Source organism: Mauremys reevesii, linkage group 6 (assembly GCF_016161935.1).
Source record: "Mauremys reevesii isolate NIE-2019 linkage group 6, ASM1616193v1, whole genome shotgun sequence".
NCBI classification, from domain to species: Eukaryota; Metazoa; Chordata; order Testudines; family Geoemydidae; genus Mauremys; species Mauremys reevesii.
The window spans coordinates 34,394,407-34,419,512 of record NC_052628.1 but is presented as its reverse complement, the minus strand read 5'-3'; the positions used below and the strand labels follow the sequence as shown (position 1 = coordinate 34,419,512).

General features: G+C 44.1%; 1 long non-coding RNA gene across 2 annotated transcripts; it reads right to left on the bottom strand.

The window, feature by feature from the left end:
* On the bottom strand, positions 1-24,889 carry LOC120407737. Of its 2 annotated transcripts, XR_005600218.1 has the most exons (4): positions 24,788-24,885; positions 24,599-24,665; positions 7,237-7,455; positions 1-435 (listed from the first exon to the last, which is right to left on the bottom strand). It is a non-coding gene; the product is annotated as an uncharacterized LOC120407737 (long non-coding RNA). The 2 variants fall into 2 exon arrangements; XR_005600217.1 differs by lacking the exon at positions 24,599-24,665 and having other exon boundaries at positions 24,788-24,889.
* Between the last annotated feature and the right edge of the window lie 217 nt (positions 24,890-25,106).

The window sequence follows — 25,106 nt, the reverse complement described above, 5'->3', positions numbered from 1 at the left end:
TAAAAAATGAGATTGCTTTTTATTGATTGTATTGATTTTTAAGGTTTTTTTTTTTAAACAGTAGTTTTTATAAGGCTTTATATGGGTCAAAAACAGTAGGGTTAGTTAAGCATGAATGACCTTAGACAGCACAGGCTAGAAAACCATAGGCTTTGACCCATATGTGATGCTGATCAACACACAACTCAATATGCACCCACAGATCAACACAGAACTCCATGTATTGTTCATTGACCTTGCCAATAACAGTAATAATTACTTGTATTACACAGCAAAAGAGAGAGTCTTGCTGTCAGTATCAACGCTTCCATGATTTATCAGGTGGCAAAATAAATGCACTCTTCAGAGTCCTGGGTTCCAGCAGGTGTTGGGCTCCAAAGAGACACATCTGGAACAGAGAGGGCTCTCCATTGAGCAGGTCTAGCAGTCAGTCACCTCAGAGGAAAGGCAACAATACAAAAAGCAGCATAAGATGGAGGCAGAAAGAAAGGATGGAAAATACAGATACTCCAAACCTCCTCTCCCACACCCATTTGGGACTAAAAGATAGACAGTAATGCACCGTATTTCACAAGCAATGGAAAACCTGTCATTCCACTGTTTCCTGTGGATTCTATTACACCACCACTGCTAGCATTAACATATGAGGGAAAGCAAAAGGAAATCTGCTTTTTCTCTCTCCACTACATTGTACTAACAATACTATGGGTGACCATGGACTGTAGTTTGCCCAGCCCTAGTTTAATCCTTTCACTAGAAGAAAACATCCGCCTCCCACATCTGTAGAGGAATTTCATGGAATTTGGGTTTGAAAAGGAGAGGTCTCCATTTGCAGTTACTGTGTGTTCTCTTCACAAGACATGCATTTAGCAATATGGATTTTCCCAGCCCACTCTATACTTTTTTTTTTAAAATAGGTATGAAGGCATCTGTGTGGATGCAGGTTTTATTAAAGTAGAATCTGATGGCTGCTTGTCTAGATTCTCCTTTAATAAAACCTGTATATTACATTTAGATCAGTACAGGAACTTATGTGAGGTAGATGAGAGAAAATACACAGTGGCAGAATCTCTTTACATTTATGGTTACTTTATTTTAAAGCTCCACTGAAAGATTTAATAAATTATAACAGTTTTTATAAATGGTTAATTATATAGTCCAGATTAATTATGATTTAGAACAAGGGTAGGCAACCTATGGCACGTGTGCCGAAGGTGGCACGCAAGCTGATTTTCAGTGGCACTCACACTGTCTGGCTCCTGGCCACCGGTCCAGGGGGGCTCTGCATTTTAATTTAATTTTAAATTAAGCTTCTTAAACATTTTAAAAACCTTATTTACTTTACATACAACAATAGTTTAGTTATATATTATAGACTTATAGAAAAAGAGACCTTCCAAAAACATTAAAATGTATTACTGGCACGCAAAACCTTAAATCAGAGTGAATAAATGAAGACTCGGCACCCCACTTCTGAAAGGTTCTCGACCCCTGATTTAGAATCACCTGTAACACCTTTATTCAGGCTAATTAGTAAGGTTCTGCTCTAGATAGCCAGCAGATTTTCTATCTATTCAGAAAATACAGAAGACATGCTCGCTATTATACATGGTAGAGCTGGTAAAGTTTTGAGAACATTTTTCTAATATTTCCTGGATTCTATTCCCCCACTTATTGGGGGTGGGGGGGTGTTTGGAGGAGATAGGGGGAACTTCAAAATTTAAGAAATGTCAACCCATGCTAACATATGGTCAGTCAATTTCTTTTGAAGCTATGACAAATTGGACATGAGGACATGCAGTGCATCACTAGGAGAAGACCCCCTTTAAAAAAAATTGCATGTTTTAAACTGGAGTTGCTTTAATACATTCAAATATTTGTATCTATACAGGTAGAATAAATTTATAAAAACATGGATTCTGGATCTCATGTGTCCCAGTAAGGACTGCTGGCTTATTGCTTCCCCCCCCCCCCCTTCTCACCAAGTGAGTGACAGTCAGAAGCACCAAGTATATTGTGGTGTTGATTTTTGGTGCCTATGTATCTGTTTTTTACCCACTCACATGATTTGCCAGATTAAGCTTCCATAGCATTTATAAACTATCCATATAAAAGAGACGATACTATGGATGCAAACTAAGCACTCAAAAGTCAAGAAATACTAGTGGTATGGCCTTAACTCTGCCCCCTTGTACAGATGCTTGTTATTTAGAGCCAGATTCTACAGTATGCTGAGGCCTCTTGGGGGATGCATACACTGCAATTAAACACAGCAATAATGTCCCCACCCCCCAAGATGTACAAGGGTTTGGATCAGAGCTGGCATGATAATCAAGTCCTGATAATGACAGAAAATAACACCCACTCCATATAGTCTCCCCTCCTAATGACCTTTAATTCCACTAATGTCTCCAAGCATTTGCAAAGAACAAAAGGTTTGTATACAAACCTAATTGTATTTTTAAACCACATAATACAAAATTAAAGCCAGGAAATTCAGAGTTAAGACCAAAAAAAAAAAAAGAGTTGGGAAATTCCATTTGCGTGTTTTGGACCAAATCCTGCAGTCCTTACTCAATCAAAATTCCCACTGAAATCACTGCTAATTTTGCCAGAGTAAAAATTGATAGATCTGTTCCTTTGTAATACAGGTTGGCTATTTGAGAGAAAAAGTATTTAGTACTTGCAAAGATAGTGGCCAATATTCCTGGAAAATGAAGCCCTCTGCTTATTCGCAGAGCAGGCAGACTTACTGCACGCTTCCCTACTCTGGATATATAACCTCTAGTTGTGTGCAAGGAGATCACCCTCCCTGCATTCTCAATCCTTAGCCATTCTTCAGAGACTTCTAATATGGATGTTAATCAATACCAATTCTAGTGATTGTTTTTCTGATGGTGGCACTGATAAGAGGAATTAGATGAGAGGAAAAAAAAACCCTCATTGCACATAGATTAAATAACCATCTGATGGTGGTTCAGTAGATAACTATTAGCCTTGGATAAATTTCAACCAGCAACCTAAAGGTGAAAGGCTTTGAATCCTATTACCACTCCTTTCCTCTTCAGGATTCAGTTTTGATTCTCTCTCTCTACCAGAGGAACAATCCAACAGTGGTACAGCTTCCAAGAGCATTAAATTCAAGCAAAAATCCCTGAATTCAGGAGAGAAATAGGGTTGCAAATGCAATTTTGATCTGTCTCCACTTGCTGCTTGGAAGAATTAGGCCACTCGGCCCAGAGAGGTTCAGGGACCAAACAGAGCAGGCAGTAATATATTATGAAGAAATAAAAGAAAACAACAGCCTTTCATTTCATAGCAGTTCCTTATTCTTATATTTTGACAAAGGGTGAAAGGGAGACTCTGTAGCTTACTGTGGCTTTCAGAGTGTTCAGCACATCAATTAAGTCCCCTCATACTCTTTTCCTTTCTAGACTAATATTCTTCAGTCTCTCATGTGGCCAGACTTCAAAATATCTTTACAGCCCTTTTTTCAGTCTAGACTTTAGCTTTTTAAAAAGATACAGGGGGAGATTTTCTCAGGCACAAGAGGTACCTTAGGTGCCCAACTTCCACTGAAAGCCAATGGATCTTATGTGCCTGAGGGCATGTCTACCCAGCAATTAAATACTGCGGCTAGCCCATGTCAGCTGACTCAGGCTAAGGGGCTCAGACTAAAGGGCTGTTTAATTGCAATGTTGATATTCGCAGTCAAACTGCAGCCCAAGCTTGGGGACACTCCCAGCTTGCAGGGTCCTGGAGCCAGGCTTCAGCCCAAGCCCAAACAGCTACATTGCAATTAAACTGCCCCTTAGCCCAAGTCCTGCAAACCCGAGTCAGCTGGTACAGGCCAGATGCAGGTATCTAACTGCAGCGTACACATACCCTTAGACAATCTCCCCCATGATGACCAAGGTTCCATTCCTAAGCTGTGCAGCCTGCTGTCAGCTATGATAGACTGAGAAGTGCCTGCTATTCAGAGGAGCTTCCTTAATCAGGTGCCATCTTACCTTCTCAGGGTTGGCGGGGGCTTTCCCCTCCTCATGCTCTCCTACTGGAAGGAAAGATTGGGGGGAGGGGCAGAACAAGGGGGTTCTAAGGCTGTCCCTCATCCTGATAGCAGTGTAAGAGCAATATGAATAGAGGACATCTCTGTCTCTCACACAGAGAAGGAGAACTGAAGAGTTGGATGGGGCAAGTCAAACAAGTGAGGGAGATGGGATGAAAGGTCCCCAATAAGGGAGTGACAATGATGTGGGGATAGAGGATAAAGAGCAGGGAGAATGAGACAATGGAGAATTGGATGAAATGAGGGAGAGGCACTCCCACATATAGGCTTTAAGCCTGAGCCCTGGTGGTCATTTGTTTTTCACAGAAGGAAAAGTATTAGAGGAAACAATGGGAGGTGGCCAAAACTGGGCACATTAGTCCAGATGAATGCACAACTTAGTCTGCATAAAACAGTCTGCATTCGCTGGTAATTGAATACATACAGTGTGCTTTTTAACTGAGAGGCAGCTATGGAGCTGCAGTCTAGGAGCTGAGATTCCTAGGTTCTAGCCCCAGCTGTGCCACTGACTCACTATAGCACCTTGGAAAAACCACAACATTTCTGTGCCTATGATCAAATTATCAGTACATTTCTTTACCTTACCTGGGTGCTTCAAGGATTAACTCTGGTTTTGTAGAGAGCAGCCAGTTACTCAGATGAAAGGTACTATACATTCTAGTGACATTTTTTATTAATACTGCTGCACACTTGAAAGCTATCTGCTGCAACACCCAAGTCTTATATTCAGAGGACTTTGCAGGTCTCTCACTCATCATTATTAAACCAAAGGGCCAATTGCTTTTATATGCAACAAGCATCATGCTTCCAATAGAAAGACCCCTAGTTTTAGCCAAAATGCAAAAGATGAAACTAAATCAATTTCTTAGGTTTACCAGAGGATTTTTTTTCCTGGGGTAAAGGAATAAGATTGATGGGCTCTGCTTATATCCAGGAATGGCTCTACAGGAAGAGACACAAAATAAGATCCTGGCTAGCACTCAATTAATCTACACCTAAACCAAAGACTTACTGGTAGTGAAGTAAGAGTAATGTGGATGGAGGACATCTGTGATGAAAGACTTATTCTAGAAACAGAAGTGACATTCATTTTGGCTCCTTAAAAGGATGGAAGACACCAGCCATATTTTGCTATTTAGAAGGGTATGACAGAGATCTCATTGGGGAAAACTGTGTGTAAGGGTATTTCCTTTCACAAACCCTCTCTCTACATAGCAGTTCTACAACACATTTGCTCTTTACTAGCTCCAGACCAGACTTGCCTACATATGCTAAATGCCTTGCAGCATGACTATATGGAGAGTTTAAAAAAAAAAAAAAAAACCTCAAACCCACACATTTCAGTAATGAGCTGGGACTTAAGAGGAGCCTGAAGCTTCCTGAAAGCAATTCAAAGGAAAAATCCCTCCTCTGTGAAGATTAAAAGCAGAAGTGGCAGAGGTTAAGCTTTAGAGAGGGAAAAAAAATTAAAGCCCTTCTTCAGGTGCTCTGAAGAGGGAGATCATTTACACATTGTCTAGGAATAAGCTTTGCCAGCTGGTAACGCTCATCATTTGTTGTCAAACAGTCCACAGGCAGTCACAGTATTAGCCTGCCTCCAATCTAAGAATCAATAACAACCCAGTCCTAATAAAGCCAACCAGGAAGATATCCACAAAGGATATAAAAAAAAAACAATTTGCAAGACAGGCTGCAAAGGAAAAGAGGACTGGATCTAAGCAATAACTTTCTTGTCATGTTTTATGAATTGTTGCTATTAAAACATCTGGGATTCCCCCAGGGAGAAAGCTGTATCAGGGAAAGTTATGATATTAAGTCCCTCTCTAGAGCTAAAGGCTTCCAGTACTGGTAAGAACAAAATTAGAAGTAAAAATCTATTTATGTTCGCTTGAAACACTCCTTGTTCCAAGGCGAGTTATGATCTCCTTTGAGTGCTGGGGTTTCAATTAAGGCTCAGATATCTGATGCGTTTTCCCCCACAGAGGGCAGAGTTTTATTATTTCCTGGTAGATTCCAGAGGTTCCATCAAACAAAGAAAATACGTTACACACAGTATACCATTAAAACAACATTGGAAAGTCTTCCCCTCACCACTAACAGTCATCTATGTTTGTTTTGGGCTTTGGCATCTTTATCAGTCTTTCAAAAACACACACACACACACACAACACATATCAATGGACCAGGGAGCTAAATTGATTTACACCAGACATCCCATCCCACTTTTCCTTATTTTGCAACAGTACATAACATTGCCTTATAGACAATGAGAAACCATCCAAAATGCAGTCACAGGCAGTTTCTTTATCCCCTGTCATTCAGAGGGACCGATCACCCACAATTCCAAATGACTTCAGCGAGATCGGTAGGTGCTCAACACTTCTGAAAGTCAGACTGTCAATGCAATAGTGAAACAAAATATCCAGACAGTCCTGACCTGACTTCGTGGGTTCAGCCTTCATGGAAGCAACCACTTCCCAAACAATGGCAGACTACTGTATCCACTTATGCATGTGAACAACTTTATTCACATGAATAGCCCCACCAACTTCAGTGGGACTAAACCTGTAAGTAAACCTATTCACTTCCTGTGTCTGCAGGAAATGGAGGAATGAGTAGAGGAAATAAGGGAGCTCTCTTTCTGAAGTGAATGTTAACAACTCCAGAAGACTTACATGAGCAAATGTGAGATCCTGTTTAAGCCTACAGCATGTGTTAATAATATTAATATTTGTTAATTGCACTATCTATAGTAGCACCTAGAGGCCTCAATTATGAGCTAGTTCCCATCATGCTAGATCCTGTACAAAACATAGCAAGAGACAGGGCCCACTCAAAAGGGTATACAATCTAAACAGAGGAAGTACTAGTCCCCCACCAGTAAAAGAGAACTAATGGGGTACACGGAGATTAGGGAACCTGGTTCATCTTATACAAGAAGTCTGGTGACCAGTTGGGAATTAAACACAGAGCTCCCAAATCCTTGCCCAGTCCCTGAACCCCAAGGTCACCAGTCTTCTCATGCTAGAGAGTATGTCACTGTGTGTTATAGCACTGGGAAGAAGAAAGCTCTGCTCTGCCAAGCTGAACAAATAAGCAGAGATGGTTTGCTTGCAATGGAAGCTTTTTCCACAGGTCATGCCAAAGATGAGGATATACATACCCACCTGTATTTGCATCCCATTTAAATAAGGCAGATCATCTCTCTCAAATGGAGGATTTTTCTTCCCTGGAAAGCCAGGATCTTTCCAAATCCCTCTGACTTTATGATGAGTCATGCTGAGAAGCCTCAGGAGGATGCAACTGCACTTGCATCAATCACATTATAGTACTGTTATGTAGTAGAACCCACTGCTGCTGACAGATGGATGCTTCTGGAACCCAATCTGCACAGGAAAAAAAACGAAACAGAAATGTAGTAGGATCTCCGGGGAAAAGACAGCAAGATATTTAAGTATTTCTTAAGTATTTAAAAAAAAAATAGCAAGCATTTTAAGTTGGTATTTATGCTTATGAGATAGAAAGCTTGCCTGGAATATTTTGAGAAAGAAAAGCACAACATGGGGGAAATGAAGTTATTACTACATCAAAGGTCTCTCTAACTGAGGTTTAGATACACGTCTTTGTACTATTATTCATATTATAATCTCAACCCTCAATTACACACTATGTCACTAATTAACCACCTGGTTTGTATCTGAAGTGAATAATTCTAATAGTGTTCACTAGTCTGTTGTCAGAGAAGGCTGATCTGGTGGTTAGTGCATGGCCCAGTGTGTACGGTGCCAGGCTGGGATTCAGGAGACTCAAATTCATATTCAGAAGCACTTGGCCCCTCAGGGCCTGGTTCTCCTCCTACTTATACCTGTTTTTACACCAGAACAACTATTGACTTAATGGAGTTACTCCTAGTTAATGTTAACGTAAATGAAAGCACCCTCAGACCCCTGGCATCTTCTTGATCAGGCCTGGTCTGTAATAGGAGACTTTACACCATGGTAACTAGATCAACTGAAATCTAATTACACCAGTGCACATTTTCTAACATGGACTTTCCCTGACCAGACATTCACCATTTTCAATCTCCGGCCTGCCTAGATAGCTGCACTCCTCTGGGAGAATGCAGATTATAAAATCCTGGACAAAGCACCGAGAGCTGGAGATAAAGCATTCCATAGCCAGATCCCCTTGACTGAGAATGTATTACTGGAGAAGATCAGACAAATAATGCTGCAAAACCTCCCTCTTCAAAAATAATAAAAAATAAATAAATATTAAAAGTCAAACCACAAAAAACCTTTCCACCATAACAAGAATGACATTTACAGCACTTCTCTTCAAAAATAAATAAAAATCTGTATCAAAACAAGTCAACCAAACAACTACAAACAAATAATACCTCCAACCAAAGAGGTTTTATCCCAAAAACGAGGAGGAGCCAGAGAATCCATAAAGTCCACTAGGGACTTCACTATTGATTTTATGTGGAAGGCACTCAGAAACTATAGGGATGGGGAGCAGTATAGGTAGACAGATCTTCCCTTTACCTTCGGCCCTTAAAACAAAAAGCTTAAAGAACTAATTATCAAAGATGATGACTCAGCCTCTATCTTCTAAATAGAATTATCCTACTTCTAAAAGGATTCTCTCACTAGACATTTTCTGTGTGGCTCCCTAATTTACCCACTCACTTTCTTCCTCCCCCCAGACCTCCCGGGTAATTCCTCTGCATGCAATGCCTTTGTTTTGTAATCAAGCTTATTGAAAGTGAAATTCAATTATTGGAAATGTGTTGCAGTTTACAAATAAAGAATGTCCTGTACTGTTAACTTTATTGCTACTGATGTGGCACACTGCAAGCAAAAAGTGTTGGGAGTTTTGAATCAGCAATGCACTGGGCCGGTCCTGAGGTTTTCTGAAAGAACAAGTCACATCTGGCAGCCATGGGATAATCCAAAAAAAGGGTGGTTGGGGTCTAAGTGAACATCCTAGTATCATGTAAACAGACAGACAATAACTTATAGGATCAGGGTCTGAAAGATACACAAAACAGTTCATATAAATGACAAACCAATCAATCAAAACCAAAGAACATCTACAGTAGATGTATAAAGGCAAAACTGGCCCCTCCCTTCCCCCAACTGCACGAGTCTTCATAGACAATAGAAATGGTGCAGTAGTATGCAGGGTTACTTTGAGGATGGGCGGAGGGGGGGGGGAAACGAGGTCCCTAGCCGATCTGAAGCTATGTGGGTCCCTCAAACTGCCAGACCTATGGGGAGGGGGGGAAACGTGTGCACTGCCTGCAGAGTCTACTGCTCCTTTGTGGCTAGAGACAGCCACAATGCATTCCCTCTGCGGTTCCAGGACCTGGAGGCAGGATTCTGTTCCTTCCTGAACTCCGCAGCCCACAGCCCATTAGTGAGGCTGCAGGCAGGAACCAGAACTTTGCTCTGAAAATAGGGTGACCAGACAGCAAGTGTGAAAAATCAGGCTAGTTGGGTTGGGGGGGAGAAATAGGCACCTATAGAAGACAATACCCCAAATATCGGGACTGTCCCTATAAAATAGGGACATCTGGTCACCCTATCTGAAAATAAACATAAAGCTTTTAAAGTCTCTTAGGCTACATCTATACTACCCGCCCGGGTCGGCGGGTAGCGTTCGACTTCTCGGAGTTCGATATATCGCATCTCATCTAGACGCGATATATCGAACTCCGAACGCGCTCCCATCGACTCCGGAACTCCACCACCGCGAACGGCGGTGGCGGAGTCGACGGGGGAGCCGCGGACTTCGATCCCGCGGTGTCTGGACGGGGGAGTAGTTCGAACTAAGGTAGTTCGAGTTCAGCTACGCTATTCGCGTAGCTGAACTTGCGTACCTTAGTTCGACCCCCCGGTCCTCCTAGTGTAGACCAGGCCTTAGGGTTTAGCTCAATTATTTCTAGACAAAAAAGACAGCAGAGAGACCATTAAATGTGCCTTCCCAATCAGGACACAGTTCATCAGAACACTTGACAAATAACACAGCCTGAGGACTGCATCTTATTTAGAGGTAGCAGTCACAGAATGACTAATATCGGTCTGAATTGGGCTTTAGCAATATTAACCTTCTTATTTCTGAATCACCTGCTAGTCTTGGCTAGATTCCAGGACCACCACCAGCCTGGGCTAAAATCAAATCAGAACCTAGAGGTGTTATCTGGCAATAGAACATCTGAGAGTTTGAACAAAAGAAGAAAGTCCCAACAATGTCAATAACCTTAAAAGGTCCTAGGCGGGAGGGACAGTTTTACTAGCATGCGGCCCTTTTACTTATTGGGTCTGTAAAAATGAAATTCATCTTGAGCTTAAAGAAATTCATATCTCCAGCCCTGATCCTGTAACACTTATGCACATTAGCAACTTCATGTATATAGCCCTTGAGGGACTCTCATACATACAGTCCTGTAAAATTACTCATAATTATATAAAGAGTTTACAAGCTGAAGGCCTGTGCGCTAAGGTACCTAAACATCGTAAAAAAATCAATCAATTGATCAAAAATCCCTTCACCCACATCTATCTGGAATATGGGATTAAGAAATCAAGAAAGACTTTACCAATATGTAGTCTGTGTCTCATCTGTGTTTTTAATAATTCCCCTCCAGGAATTTGTGCTGATACTTAAATGCTAAGACTGTTGGCAATAAAATAAATAAAAACCACATACACATTTACTGGTGTCTACTGAAAAGATGAAAGCCTGGATTTTTTTTTTTAAATATATAAAATGTATATTTCCCTCAGGGATCAATTGGGAACATTAGAAAGGCAACAGTCCTAGGTCTTCATCAGTTCTGATCTAGAGAAAACTCAGATTGCAATAAGACTCACTGTTTATTAAGTGCACACAGTCACAGGCTGCCTACTTCAATGTGGTACTGATATTTGTAATGAAGAGCTGTAGTCCAAGAGGCCAGACACAGAAAATTGCAATAATTAATCACATATCTTAAAGGGATGGAGACAGGGCCAGCGCTTCCATTAGGTGACCCTAGGCGGTCACCTAGGGCGCCAGGATTCGGGGCGGGGGGGCGGCATTTTGTGCGCTCTCCATGGGGCGCACGGGAGCTTCCAGTTCCGCTCCCATCACGCCGCCGAAGAAGGACCTTCTGCTGACGTGCCTGGAAAACAGCGGCAGGCAATTGAGCAGCTCAATGACTGCCGCTGTCGCCTGTAGCATTTTGGCGGAAGGTCCTTCTTTGGTGGCGCGATGGGAGTGGAACCGGAAGCTCCCGCACGCCCCGTGGGGAGCGCACAAAATGCCGCCCCCCCGAATTCTGCTTTGGGTGCCAGAAACCCTGGCGCCGCTCCTGGATGGAGATGACCTGAGGAGATGGAGAGTAACAACTGAGATCTAGGAACAAAGAAAGTACAAGACTTGACTCAGATCATTCTAGAGGGGCAGTGAGCAAACTGATAAAATAAAAATGATGCCACCCAAAGATAACTGAATGTTCAGCTGATAAGTGTTGACAACTCTTGAGAGTAAAGAGCATGGCTATGTTCATAGTGATCTCCGTCAGAGAATGTTAAGGAGTCGGTTAACAGGGCCACCCAGAGTATTCAGGGGGCCTAGGGCAAAGCAGGGGAGCGGACATAAAAAAAGCCACCACCCGCTGCGGCGCTTGTACTCACCGGGCGGTGCTCAAGTCTGTGGCGGCAGCGGGTCCTTCACTTGCTCCGCATCTTCAGTGGCGCTGAAGGATCCGCCGCCGAAATGCCGCCAAAGACCCAGACCGCCGCCAGGTGAATAAAAATTTAAAAGGTGCCTCTACCCAGGGAAGGGATTCTCGGCCAGGGCTCATGGGGCAAATTGCCCCATTCCCCCCCCACCCCGCCGGGCGGCCCTGTCAGTTAAAGGGTTAAAAAAGTGACAATCATTTGTCTTCAGTGGAACTCACTGTTGCTTCATTTTCCTTGCTATGTTAATTGTGAAAAGCTAGTATATTAGTCTGGGATGGCCACATTCCTCATTCAGAAAGCCATCCAAAAAAATCACACCATGACATTACAGTCCAGAAGCATTTCATCTTCCCTGACAATATGGAGTAAGGGGATGTTTACATGTCAATGGAGACTTCTCAGAGTAGGCTTTGCCTGCCTTGTTTGAGTCAGATACAGAAGGATCCTGACCTGTTAGTGATAGTTGATGCCAGACACATCTTTACATGTTGGTTTTACACAATCACTTGCCTTTGTCACCAAAAATAGGAAAAAAAGTTACCAAGGGGGCATAACAAGAGTGCACATCGTCTTCATCAGGATGAAATGTAATGACTACTACACAATATTTGTATACAAATTCTCTCTCTCTCTCACACACACACACGATCTTTTTAAGATGTTAACAAAGCCTCTCTCCTACCCCCTCATTAACTACAGTGGCAGGAGCAGATCTGAATGAGCAAATATAGCAGTATAGTGGGCAATGTTACTGTTGCATGGCTCAACAGCAAGGGGCAGCAACATTACTTTTCTGTATTACACTGGAACCATATCTGCATAATTGCCTAAAGTGGTTCAGAACTGACCTCTCACATAAAACCAGGGACCAGATGGCAGCAGACTGAGATAGCAAAGAAATGCACATTATGGAAATAACTGACTAGAGCTAATACACCATAACAACAATTTTTAAGTGCCCATAATTTTATTAGCTATGTCATTAGTGGTGTCATGTGTTCTCCAGTATGAGAACTAGCTTAGGCTCTTACAGAACTTCCATTTCTTGTGCTGAATTCTACCTTCCAACTTATTTACTGATCCTGGATTAATAAAGTAAAGCCCTGCTGCCAATGATGCTGTAATACTTTACAGACTGTGCAATCAATCTGCTTTATTCATTAGATCTTATTTCCATATTCATCTGTTCCAAATGCAAATCTGGATTCCATTCTCAGCTAACTAACCTCCGGAGTGCTATGCCCACGGCTCCATTCCTGGCGCCACCACACCCTCCCCATGTCATGTGGCAAGAGTGGCGGGATCTGGAGGTGCTCTCTCAAGAACATTCTATAGCACATACATCCAAGGAAAACACAGGCATTTGGGGGTATTTTTTAACATAGGGAAAATTGATCTAACCACATTTTTGAAGGCTAGACAATCTTATCTGGAGAGTCATGTAGTTGTTTTGCTAATCTACTTGGCTCCCAAATGTAGAAGTGAAGCATATACCTTTTGGCCCAGAAATGCTGGAATAGCCAGGTTCTTTGACACACACAACAATCTCACATTTTATATTTAATTCTCCTCCTTTCCACACACAGCACACTTGGCATGGATCAATTGTCTCGTAAATAACATTTTAAAGTTACAAAACAGCTTCAACAAAAGAGATGGGGGAAGGAGAATCTTCTTAGAGAACATGGGCTATTAGTGTTTATCGTTTTGTTCATTGTTCTTCATTTTCAAGGGATGAAAATGAAGGAGTAGGATAAACAGAGGGGCTTCCATCTTTGTACAGTACAATAGTACGTAGTGCATAGCCTGGGGACCAAGGCAGGCGTCCACCACAGCAAGTATCTCAGCTTTGTTTACAAGGATGATGTGTACGCAGTAGGAATGGAGATATCCAGTTTACTGAGCACTATGTTAGAACTGAGAACTCAGATTCCTGCTAGTGAAGGCAGGGGGCTGGACTCAATGACCTTTCAAGGTCCCTTCCAGTTCTAGGAGATTGGTATATCTCCAATTATTACACAAATAAAGGAAGTGATTTTTTTCTCCCAAACCAATACAGAGTGTAATTTACCTATAGTATTCAGAACACCTTCCACATTCAATACCAAACCCTAGATGGCAGCAGGGTGAACATGTTGCTGGGATCTGCTCATAAATGAGCAACAGCTGCTTGAAGCTGAACTCAAGAGACACAGGAGATGTTGATGGGCAAAAGAAAGTATTCTGAAGAGTTTGCATCCACGGTACAGTTTCTTCTAGTTGAAGGCACATGCATGCACACTCATAATTGGCAAATTCAATCCCCAACCTAGGAGTACTCTTCGATTCCTCACAAATGCTAAACTCTCACAGAACAGCATCTCTGGTTGGCTGGGAGATTTTGACTTGTACTAGTTGGAGTTTCCTAATTATCATCTTCTAGGATCTTCTTAGGTCAAAATCTCCTAGCCAAGCAGAGATGGTAGAAAATGTTATAGATCCTAGAAGATGATGACCCGGCCTCACTTATTCATGTGGTCATCACTGGAATACTCCACTGTAATATACTTGGACATGAAGCCTTCACTGATTAGGAAACTCCAACTAGTACAGAACATTGCAGCGCATCTCCTCAGTGACACACTCTACCATGGATGCATCAAACCTGTCCTCCACTCTCTATTTTGGCTTCCCATAAATACTGAGTCAAGTTCAAGGTCTAGCTCCGTATCTTCAAGATGCTCCAGAGCCAGAGCCCAGTATATCTAAAAGGCTGCCTAAAGTGCTAAGACGAAGAACGTGGGCAACAACGGGGCTCCTCTAGCACAATGGAACTCTTAGCAATAAGGGTAAACTTGTCTGTGCAAGAGACAGAACTGTCTGAGACTGTGGAATGAACTGTCCCAGGAACTAAGGACCATCACCCACTTCTGTTCCAAGTGCAAGTCACATTGCTTTGACCTATGTATTCTCAGCATAAATACATAGGAACATGTATGTTTAAACCAAAAAAAAAAAAAAAATCCTGTGGTGCCTTGGGCAAATCGCTTAAATACTCTGTGCCTGTTTACCGTCTGTAAAATGGAGTTAATTAAACTTATCCATCTCATAGGGATCTGTTGAAGATTCATTAATTAAATGTCTGGACAGCACTTTGAAGATTAAAATCTTTAGCTAGGCGCTTATTGACTCAAATATAAAGAGTAAGAATATGTAGCAGTATTACCATAATATATGCATACAAAAAAGCTTGTCTGTATTTTATAATTTTTTTAAGCATTTCTTTCTAAAGCCAGAGACCAGCTATGCATAGAAGTTCCTGCTAGTATATGTTTTATACATTTATTTTTGCTCATTGCACGGAGATACCTAAAAGGGGATATGAAGGTGTTACCTGTCAGCTCTGTGTTCTTGGGGAACCAGGGTGCAGTACCCAGCCTGTCTGACTCACGAAAGACCTCCCAAACCCACCTCCCCAGCCTCTGCTTGAACCAAAACTCATCAGAAGAAAGACTTACAAAAAGCAATGAAAAGGCAGAGGGAGACACACCCAAACCTCTCCGGACAAGGGTGACAGGATTAAAGAAACTCCCCTAGCCTCATTTGCATCGAAGATGGGACAGCAAAGAATCCTGTGGCACCTTATAGACTAACAGATGTTTTGCAGCATGAGCTTTCGTGGGTGAATACCCACTTCTTCGGATGCAAGCAGTGGAAATTTCCAGGGGCAGGTGTGTATATATAAGCAAGCAAGAAGCAAGCTAGAGATAATGAGGTTAGATCAATCAGGGAGGATGGGGCCCTGTTCCAGCAGCTGAGGTGTGAAAACCAAGGGAGGAGAAACTGGTTCTGTAATTGGCAAGCCATTCACAGTCTTTGTTTAGTCCTAAACTGATGGTGTTAAATTTGCATATGAACTGGAGCTCAGCAGTTTCTCTCTGGAGTCTGGTCCTAAAGTTTTTTTGCTGGAGGATGGCCACCTTAAAATCTGCTATTGTGTGGTCAGGGAGGTTGAAGTGTTCTCCTACAGGTTTTTGTATATTGCCATTCCTAATGTCTGATTTGTGTCCATTTATCCTTTTCCTTAGAGACTGTCCAGTTTGGCCGATGTACATAGCAGAGGGGCATTGCTGGCATATATTACATTGGTGGACGTGCAGGTGAATGAACCGGTGATGGTGTGGCTGATCTGGTTAGGTCCTGTGATGGTGTTGCTGGTGTAGATATGTGGTGTAGATATGTGCTGGTGTAGAAGATGGGACAGGGAGGCATCTCCCTTGGCATACAGAATAGAGAACAGAGATTCCAAGGCAAGAACCACACTGAACTCTGGGACCAGAAAAGCAGGGAAGCATTGCATGATAGGGGATCTCAGCTCCAGGTGTCAAAGAACCCACGCCTGCACACACCCAGCTCAGTAGTTATCAGACCAATTCTAGTAATAAATCCTTTATTGGGATCCAAAATACTGATGCTCCCTAATTGCATTGTAAGCTCCCTGGAAGGAACACCACCCATAGCCAGGAATGATCAGTTCCTATTGTCTAGCTGAACAAAACAACTTTGGTAAACTCCCTTAAGCCATCAGTTTACACAGACAAATCTAGTGTTCTCCCTTGAACCATTGTTGTTTCCCTGCAAAACCTCTTCCCATGCTCAAGTAAGTGTTTTGATGCCTGGATCCAAAATCTGCATCAGTTCCATTGGGACTTCATCTTCTTCTGACTGATGAGGCTGGGAGCTCTGCCTGCCTCCAGCACTCTGGACCCTCAGCTACCACCACCACCACCTGGGACCAGGGCTGCCCAGAGGGGAGGGCAAAGGGGGCAATTTGCCCCGGGCCCCGCACTTCGCAGGGGCCCCCCCAAGAGAACAGCGAAGGCTCCCGCCTCCGCCCCTCTCCTAGAGCCTTAGCGCATCAAGTGCTGTGTCTCCGGCGGGGCCCCTGAGCCCCGCCACCTCAGAGCCGCGTGGTCAGGGGGCGGGGCTGGGAGCTCTGGGCTCAGCTCAGCTGCCTCCGCTCGGCGTGGAGCTCGCAGCCCCGCCCCCTCACCACGCGGCTCAGAACGGGACAGAGCTCAGGCCCCGCCGGCCACACGCTGCAGCTGTCGAGCGAGGCGCTGAGACTCCGGGCGAGGAGGGAGCCGGGGGTAAGAGGCTGGGGCCGGGGGGTTGGCTAAGGGGCAGGGAGTCCCGGGGACAGTCAGGGCACAGGGAGGGGGCGGAGGTTGGGGGAGCGGTCAGGGATTGGGGGGGGGGAATAGGGTCAGGGCCGCCCAGAGGGGGTGGGGCAAGAGGGCGCAGGAGCTTCTTCGCTCCCGGTCTTTGCCGGCGGGGGGGTCCGTGCGCTACGGGGCGGACGGACCCCCCCACTGGCAAATTACCGCTGAAGCAGGACTCGCCGCCGAAGTGCAGCCCAGTCTTCGGCGGTAATTCGGCGGCGGGGGGCCCTTCCGTTCCGGGACCCGCCGCCGAAGTGCCCCGAAGACCCGCGGCGCGGAGCCCCCCGCCTCCGAATTACCGCCGAAGACCGGGCTGCACTTCGGCAGCGGGTCCCGCTTCGGCGGTAATTCGGCGGTGGGGGGTTCCCGCCGCGGGTCTTTGGGGCACTTTGGCGGCGGGTCCCGGAACGGAAGGGCCCCCCACCGCTGAAGACCCAGGGCCCCTGGAATCCTCTGGGCAGCCCTGCCTGGGACCCCCGTTCGATTCAAGCTTCACGGAGTGGTGAGAACCCAGCTCACTCGCTCTCTCTAGGTAAAGCCTTATGACGCCGACTTGTGTGATCAGTTACAGTTTTCTAAACCTGACTTTTTATAATCAAATTTAAGTTAGATTTAATATTGTAATTGTTTTGTTTGTTTGGCTCCCCTTGTATGTTTATCAACTGGCACTAAATAACTTTCATGGTTAAGCTGGTTGCTTCTCCCCCCGCCCCAATTGTGGGTATTTTTTGGCTTCCCCATTCGCTCTGCAGCAACACTCCTTGTACCTAAGCTAAAGATCCCTGCAGCACCCAAAAATCCTGTGGGGTTTGCACATGAAGTAGGTTACTACTAGAACAAGTGTAACGTGAAAGTGGGGATAGGGACATGCTGAACCGCTGGGACATATGAGAGTGGCAGCTTGGAAGTGCTGCTCGACCCAGTCTGCTTTGTCCAGGGGCATATAAGGGTGACAGCTTGGAGGTGCTGTTTGACCCAGCCTGCTGAATCCAAGTGCCCATGAGGGTGACAGCTTGGAAATGCTGCTAGACCCAACCTACTGAGTCCATGGACATAAGGGATCAGCTTGGGAGTGCTGATTATCCTGGTCCTCTCAGGCATGCTCTGTTAATGTGTGTATGTTTGTCTGATTCTGGGGCTGGAAGAACCCAGCCCTGGGAACCTAGGTCCTGCAGGATACCTCCATTGGGAGGGAACTTGCAGGAGGGAGAATCATAGCTCCATATGAGAACACAAGTAGTACATTGATAGAATTACAGACCCCCCACCCCACAGAATAACCCTAATAGATGAGCATACCCCAAAGTAACAGGCAAATCTGGTAATAAAGTGGAGGGGGGAGAGTATGGATGTATTTGAATTAATCAGCAGCAAAAGGCTACTCTGAGGCCATGGTTACACTTGCAAATTTGCAGCGCTGCAGCAGGGTGTGAAAACACACCCTCTCCGGCGCTGCAAAGCGCCAATGTGGTCAAAGCCCCAGCGCTGGGAGCGCAGCTCCCAGCGCTGTACGTTATTCCCCACAGGGAGGTGGAGTACGGACAGCGCTGGGAGAGCTCTCCCCCAGCGCTGGCGCTTTGACTACACTTAGCGCTTCAAAGCGCTGCCGCGGTAGCGCTTTGAAGTGCAAGTATAGCCATAGCCTAAGTTGCATCTGGGAGAACAGCAGGGGAAAACACACCGGTGGCATAAAGCCATCTGCATTTCCCACCACCAGTACTGTACTGAGCAGTTTGGTCAGGCTATAGGATAGATGTGCTTACGTCTTGTAATAATTTTACATTCATTTTTATTAATCCCTTAGTGTCAGGTAGTGGTTAGCTTAGGGGAGACAGGTCCTGGTCTGCATTCCCTACTTGGCCACTGAGCTTCTGTGGCCTCTATGCCTCAGTTCACTCACAAAGTGTCTTACCTCGTTCTTTCTATAGCTATTATAAAAATGAATTAATGTGCATCTGTAAAGGCCTGCAGATGCAAGGTGCCAACAGTGCAGGAATTATCAGTTACACAGCAGAAACTAAAAGGTATTAAACCGGTCACATAAAAAAATAAAAAAAAACCATTGTAAACCAGACATTGCAAGTCTGTGTGCAAGTACTGGACAGTAACTTCTGATCATGTACCATTGTACTGGCTTTTTTTCCTGCCAGCTACTAACAAAGGGGGAGTGCTTGTGCCATCTGGTGGATACTAACTATCACACGGACCATGACCTCTACTTTTACTGGGACTGAAAACAACGGCTTGTATTACAGACAAGTTATTCTTTAAAATTCCACGTTACACATAAACACAAACACTAAGAGATGTAGTGTATGTTAGCAGTAGTCAGCCTTTTGGAGCTGTTGAGTCACATGGTCAGTACAAGGCACTGTTTACAGACACAGTGAGAGTGATGTTCTGACATTACAGTGCAAATTTGTATCAACGTGAATTTGCCTAGTTGCAACACAACTAGGATGTAATCATAGTGTTACAGCATCAAGACACCATGCCCTGAACATTTTGTTGTTCTTTGTAAACCCATTCAGCATCTCCCCTCTCTCTTTCTACCCTTTCTTCTGGCTGCTGGGAAGGGCAGATGAGGTTTTCTTTCCCCTGCCTCTGAACACTTTCTGGCTCCTTGCAGGGAATCACAATAGACCTGTGGGTTTGCACTGCACTGAATCATTAGACACCACCCTAAGAACAGGCAGCATGAGTGAAAATGTGAAATGCTGATCAAATTGCTGGAGGGCAAGAGAGCTGCATGTGGATCTAGAATCACAGATTAAACCCCACTGGTGCAGATGTTGAAAATGTTATCCATATATATTTTACACAATGTATGAGAAAGCTGTGACTCCATATTATGCCCCTTTCTAATGTGCTATAAAATGCACAACCCCCACCTGTTTCTGACCTAAAATGCCTCATGATTACAGCCATAATTTGCTGTCACATACAGTGGAGTCAAACAGGAGTAACTCTACTGAGACTCAGAGGGGTAGCTGTGTTAGTCTGGATCTGTAAAAGCAGCATCTCTAGCCTGCTTCTTGCTTGCATATATATACCTGCCCCAGGATATTTCCACTACATGCATCCGACGAAGTGGGTATTCACCCACAAAAGCTCATGCTCCAATACGTCTGTCGGTCTATAAGGTGCCACAGGACTCTTTGCTGCTTCTACTGAAACTGGGGTTCAGAGCCAGGGAGAACAAAACTCTTTAGAAGTGTGTAAAAAAAAAAGAGACATGGAGTGAGCACAAAGGTCAGGATTATTTAGTTTAGATAAGAGACAAATTGGAGAGGGGGCATGATAGAGGGATACAAAATAGTAAATGGAGTAGAGCTGGTAAATCCTACCCACCCTCCTGTAATACACTGATTTCAACAGGGCTTCACACGGGCACACAATTCCTGCCCATGGGGCAGCCTGCAGGATCAGGGCCACAGAGGGCTTCTAGGACTTGTATGGTGCTTAAGGCTCATTCTGACCCTCTACATAAGGGTAAATTCCACTGTTAGTGAGGGACTGAAGAGGATCATGGCTCTCACCCAGCAAGTCACTACCAAACTGACTTGTGTCCAAGACTACTCCCCATCTCAAAAACTGCCTTGACATAAATGTCATGGCTCTTGCATGAATAGAATAGTTTCTAAGCTATTTTAGTCAAACTTTCCCCGTGAGTGTATCACACAGCATGTGGTATTAGAAGAAGCTGCTGGTGAAGGAGAGCCTGAAATATGACCACCATAGGCCAGGTTCTGAAAGTTCACCAATGTTCAAACGCTGAATCAACCCACTCTGCGTTGTGTGGGCCACATCACTGGTCCCAGCAACCATCTAGCTCTTAATCTATCCAGTCCCAGCTATGCTTAAACGGGTCCTAATCAAAGTTAGATGATGTGAAGTAATGGTCCCCATAATCCTAATGTTATTCATGTAGACACTGGGAGCATTCCATTAACACTGAAAACATTCTACATAAATGCTTAGCATTATTACGGATACCATTGACATTGTCCTGTTTTACATTTGTCCCATAATAGGTGTATGGGAGAGAGAGCAAAAGAACACAGGACCGAGGAAATAGAGCTCTATGCAGGAGGTGGCTAGATGACTCTAGTCCATGCAGTGCCCTAATTTAATTATAATGTGGTATAAACACCCACCAAAATTACACTGAAATTATCCAACTTTTTCCTCAATTGGTGTCTTAAGTCACATTTTAACTCTGTCCTCTCTTTTCTGGAAATCAATGCAGTGAGTAACCCACTATCTAGCCCTAACCAGAATGATCACTTTGAAAAGCAGGGATTCTATCCAGCATTATTACATGTTTCTGTTTACTAAAAAGCTCTCTGGAGTTTTTAGTCCTATTTTGCCTGAGCCTGATTAGAAACTTTATTTCTAGTTTACTCCAGTGAGAGTGTAAATTCTCTCACATAACTATGCTATTTTGAATGGCAACAGAACAGTTATGCTGCTTTTCCCATTCATATATACCCACTAATCAAATAAAAGTAGCCCAGAGCTCACATAAAAAAAATCCATAACCCAAATAAGTGAACTTCATGACTGGATTGATACCACTGCATTCTCCTGCACTGTTATAAAATGGGAATGGATTGCTCAGCAAGGTATCATCTGTTGGTAGTCACTGGTGGGGATAGGGAGAATTATGCAAATGTAATAAGGGTGCTTCAGGAGTATGCTGCTCTGGAAGAGAGCAAGTTAAACTATTCCACCTTGATTGGCTTGTAGTTAGCAATGCCTTAAGGGGAAGAAAAGGAATGACTCAAGCTTTTTGGCCAAGCTGTTTTTCCAACAGCCAGAACAGCTTAATATTTAGAAATAGGGGATGACATCAGTCTTTTGGGGGATGGGGAGGAAGGACAGTTTCTTCCACTGGATAGGAGGTGTAGCATTTGAATGTCTACATTAGGACCACCTGTTTAACAAGAGATGCATAGCCTATATTTTTATATTTCATAAAATATATTTGTAAAAGGTGTGTACTGTTCTGGCATGCCCCTTTGCAGCCTGAGGTGGCACTGTGTGACGCCCAATTTAATTTCTCTCCAATAGCATGCCCATAAGTCAACTTTAAAGGCAACGAGGTGCCAAAAACAAGCTAACAAAATAGCATATGCCAAGAGACTTTATTTAATGGAAGACCCTCACCTCAGGACCCTGGTTCAGAGCTCCCAAACTTTAAGTCCTCAAAACAAAATCACTGAGGCTAGTCCCTGGGAGCCTGAGAGAGACAGAGAGCAAAATCACCACCCATATCAGCCTGCATAGCATCTCTCTTCTACAGCTCACTCTTCAGCAGCAGTCTCTTACTGACTGGCCTTGGAGCAATAGAGAATATCTTATTGCCCTCATATAAATCCATGGTACGCCCACATCTTGAATACTGTGTACAGATGTGGTCTCCTCATCTCAAAAAAGATATACTAGCACTAGAAAAGGTTCAGAGAAGGGCAACTAAAATGATTAGGGGTTTGGAATGGGTCCCATAAAGAGGCTAGGACTTTTCAGCTTGGAAAAAAGGAGACTAAGGAGGGATATGATAGAGGTATATAAAATCATGAGTGATGTGGAGAAAGTGAATAAGGAAAAGTTATTTACTTGTTCCCATAATATAAGAACTAGGGGCCACCAAATGAAATTAATGGGCAGCAGGTTTAAAACAAATAAAAGAAAGTTCTTCTTCAAACAGCACACAGTTAACCTGTGGAATTCCTTGCCTGAGGAGGTTGCGAAGGCTAGGACTATAACAGGGTTTAAAAGAGAACTGAAAAAATTCATGGAGGTTAAGTCCATTAATGGCTATTAGCCAGGATGGGTAAGGAATGTTGTCCCTAGCCTCTGTTTGTCAGAGGGTGGAGATGGATGGCAGGAGAGAGATCACTTGATCATTACCTGTTAGGTTCACTCCCTCTAGGCAGGGGCGGCTCTAGAAATCGGGCTGCCCCAAGCAGCGTGGAGCGCTGCGCCGCCCTTCCCCGGTCCCGCGGCGGGTCCCCTCTTCCCGCGGCTCCGGTTGAGCTCCTGCCGGCATGCCTGCGGCAGGTCCACCGGAGCCCCGGACGAGCGGACCTGCCGCAGTCATGCCTGCGGGAGCTCAACCGGAGCCGCGGGAAGACGGGACCCGCCGCAGTCATGCCTGCGGCAGGTCCGCTCGTCCCGGGCTCCGGTGGACCTGCCGCAGGCATGCCGGCGGGAGCTCTACCGGAGCCAAATGCCGCCCCCCCGGGAAACGGCCGCCCCAAGCGCCTGCTTGGCGCGCTGGTGTCTAGAGCCGCCCCTGCCTCTAGGGCACCTGGCATTGGTCCCTCTTGGTAGACAGGATACTGGGCTGAATGGACCTTTGGTCTGACCCAGGATGGCCATTCTTATGTTCATCCTTTTCAGTCTCCTGCCCACTCATCTATCAGGCTTTTCATTCTCCCCAGGTGGGTCTAACCCCAAACACCTGTTACCTTCTCAGCTGCATTTAACTAGTGAACAGGCTGGCTGCCCCAGTCCCTTAAAAGGCAGGCCACCTTGTTACAATATTGCATCTATTAAGAGAATGTGAAAACAAGACATTTTAAAAATTACAAAATTGGACAATCTTCCTAATGTTTAATATATATAATATAATGCAATATATTATAGTATAGGGTAGCAGGGCCCAATAGACAGAGCACTGGACTAGGACTCAGACATCCTGTAATCTATTCTAGCACTATCATTTGTATACTGTACGAGCTTGGGCAAAACACTTCATCTCGCTGTCCCTTTTCTTGTCTCTCTATTTAGATGTAAAGCTCCTGGGGGAAAAGACTTTCACTTACAAACACTGGGACTCTAATCTTGACTACAGCCTCTAAGCACTGCTGCAATAACACAATAATTACACACCAAAAAAAGTGTTTATGGTTGCCAAGTCAAGCACACAAAAATTAAGAAATGCCAGAACTTAGATTGCCTGTGTAACCTTAATTCAGACCCCTTGGGCATACGCATTATGATAGTGTCTAGTTACACGATTTCCTCAGAACCCTATGGACTGTGAGCATGCTCAATAAGGACAGAATCTTCAGAGATTTTTAGCTGCTAAAAATCAAAGTCTTTACTGACCATGTGCAAACTGATTTTTCATCAATTTATAATGTGGCCAAATCTGGGCAGATTTTCAGAGGAAGGCAAAAGGCACATCTCTGAAACAAAGCCCACTGCCCCCTTGCCAAATTTTGAGTCCTTGCTCCAAAGCCTGGGGGGAAAATAAACCTGCTCAAAGAAAAGGTTTCCAGAATGTTTTAACGTGAGCAAAACAACATTTTCTCTAACCTTGATCTTTGAAACAACTAACCCACTGTGGCTAAAATCCTCCACCAAAATAAATAAATTCAGCCCAAGGCCAACACCTGGTATGTAAAATTTCAGACCAAATGATGAAAGTCTAGCAAAGTTATAAGCAACTGAAAACAGAGTCTTATATTAGGAAGTGTCAGGCAAGCTTAATAATAGGGGCTGTCTCAGCCCTGCCTCTAGTAAGTACATGACACTATAGCAGCATTAGTGTTCTACACAAGAGAGCAGAAAACAACTTTTCCTATTACCTTGCACTATGCATAGCTCTTGGGTCTAGTCAGAATCAGTCACTCACAATCCTTCAGGGGTAACTGACTGCAGAAGATGAAACACATTGGAGAATCAGAGCTGCTAGATATATATATAGATATATATATATATACACACACACACACAAGCACTTTGTCCCCCCAAGGAGGCTTAGAGAGGGGGTTCACCATGAAAAAGGTTCTCACTCCAGCAGCAATCAGGTAGCAAGTACATCCAGCCAACATGGGTTCTCTTCCTTAACCTGTCAGCAGGTATTTCTTTCACACCTGTCATTGTTCTAATGGTCAAGTCAGTATTGCCCCTTTTTAAATGCATTTTCCAGCAGACTTCACTTACCCACTTAAGTTCCAGCCCACTTACTGCTGTGGAATTTGAGGCTGTAGGTCAATAGTTCATTGAAGGGATTTAAGTATGAAAACTATACCTTATACTCATCCTGCTGTTCTTAGCACATTCTGTATATAAAATCCCAAAGATCTGTATTTC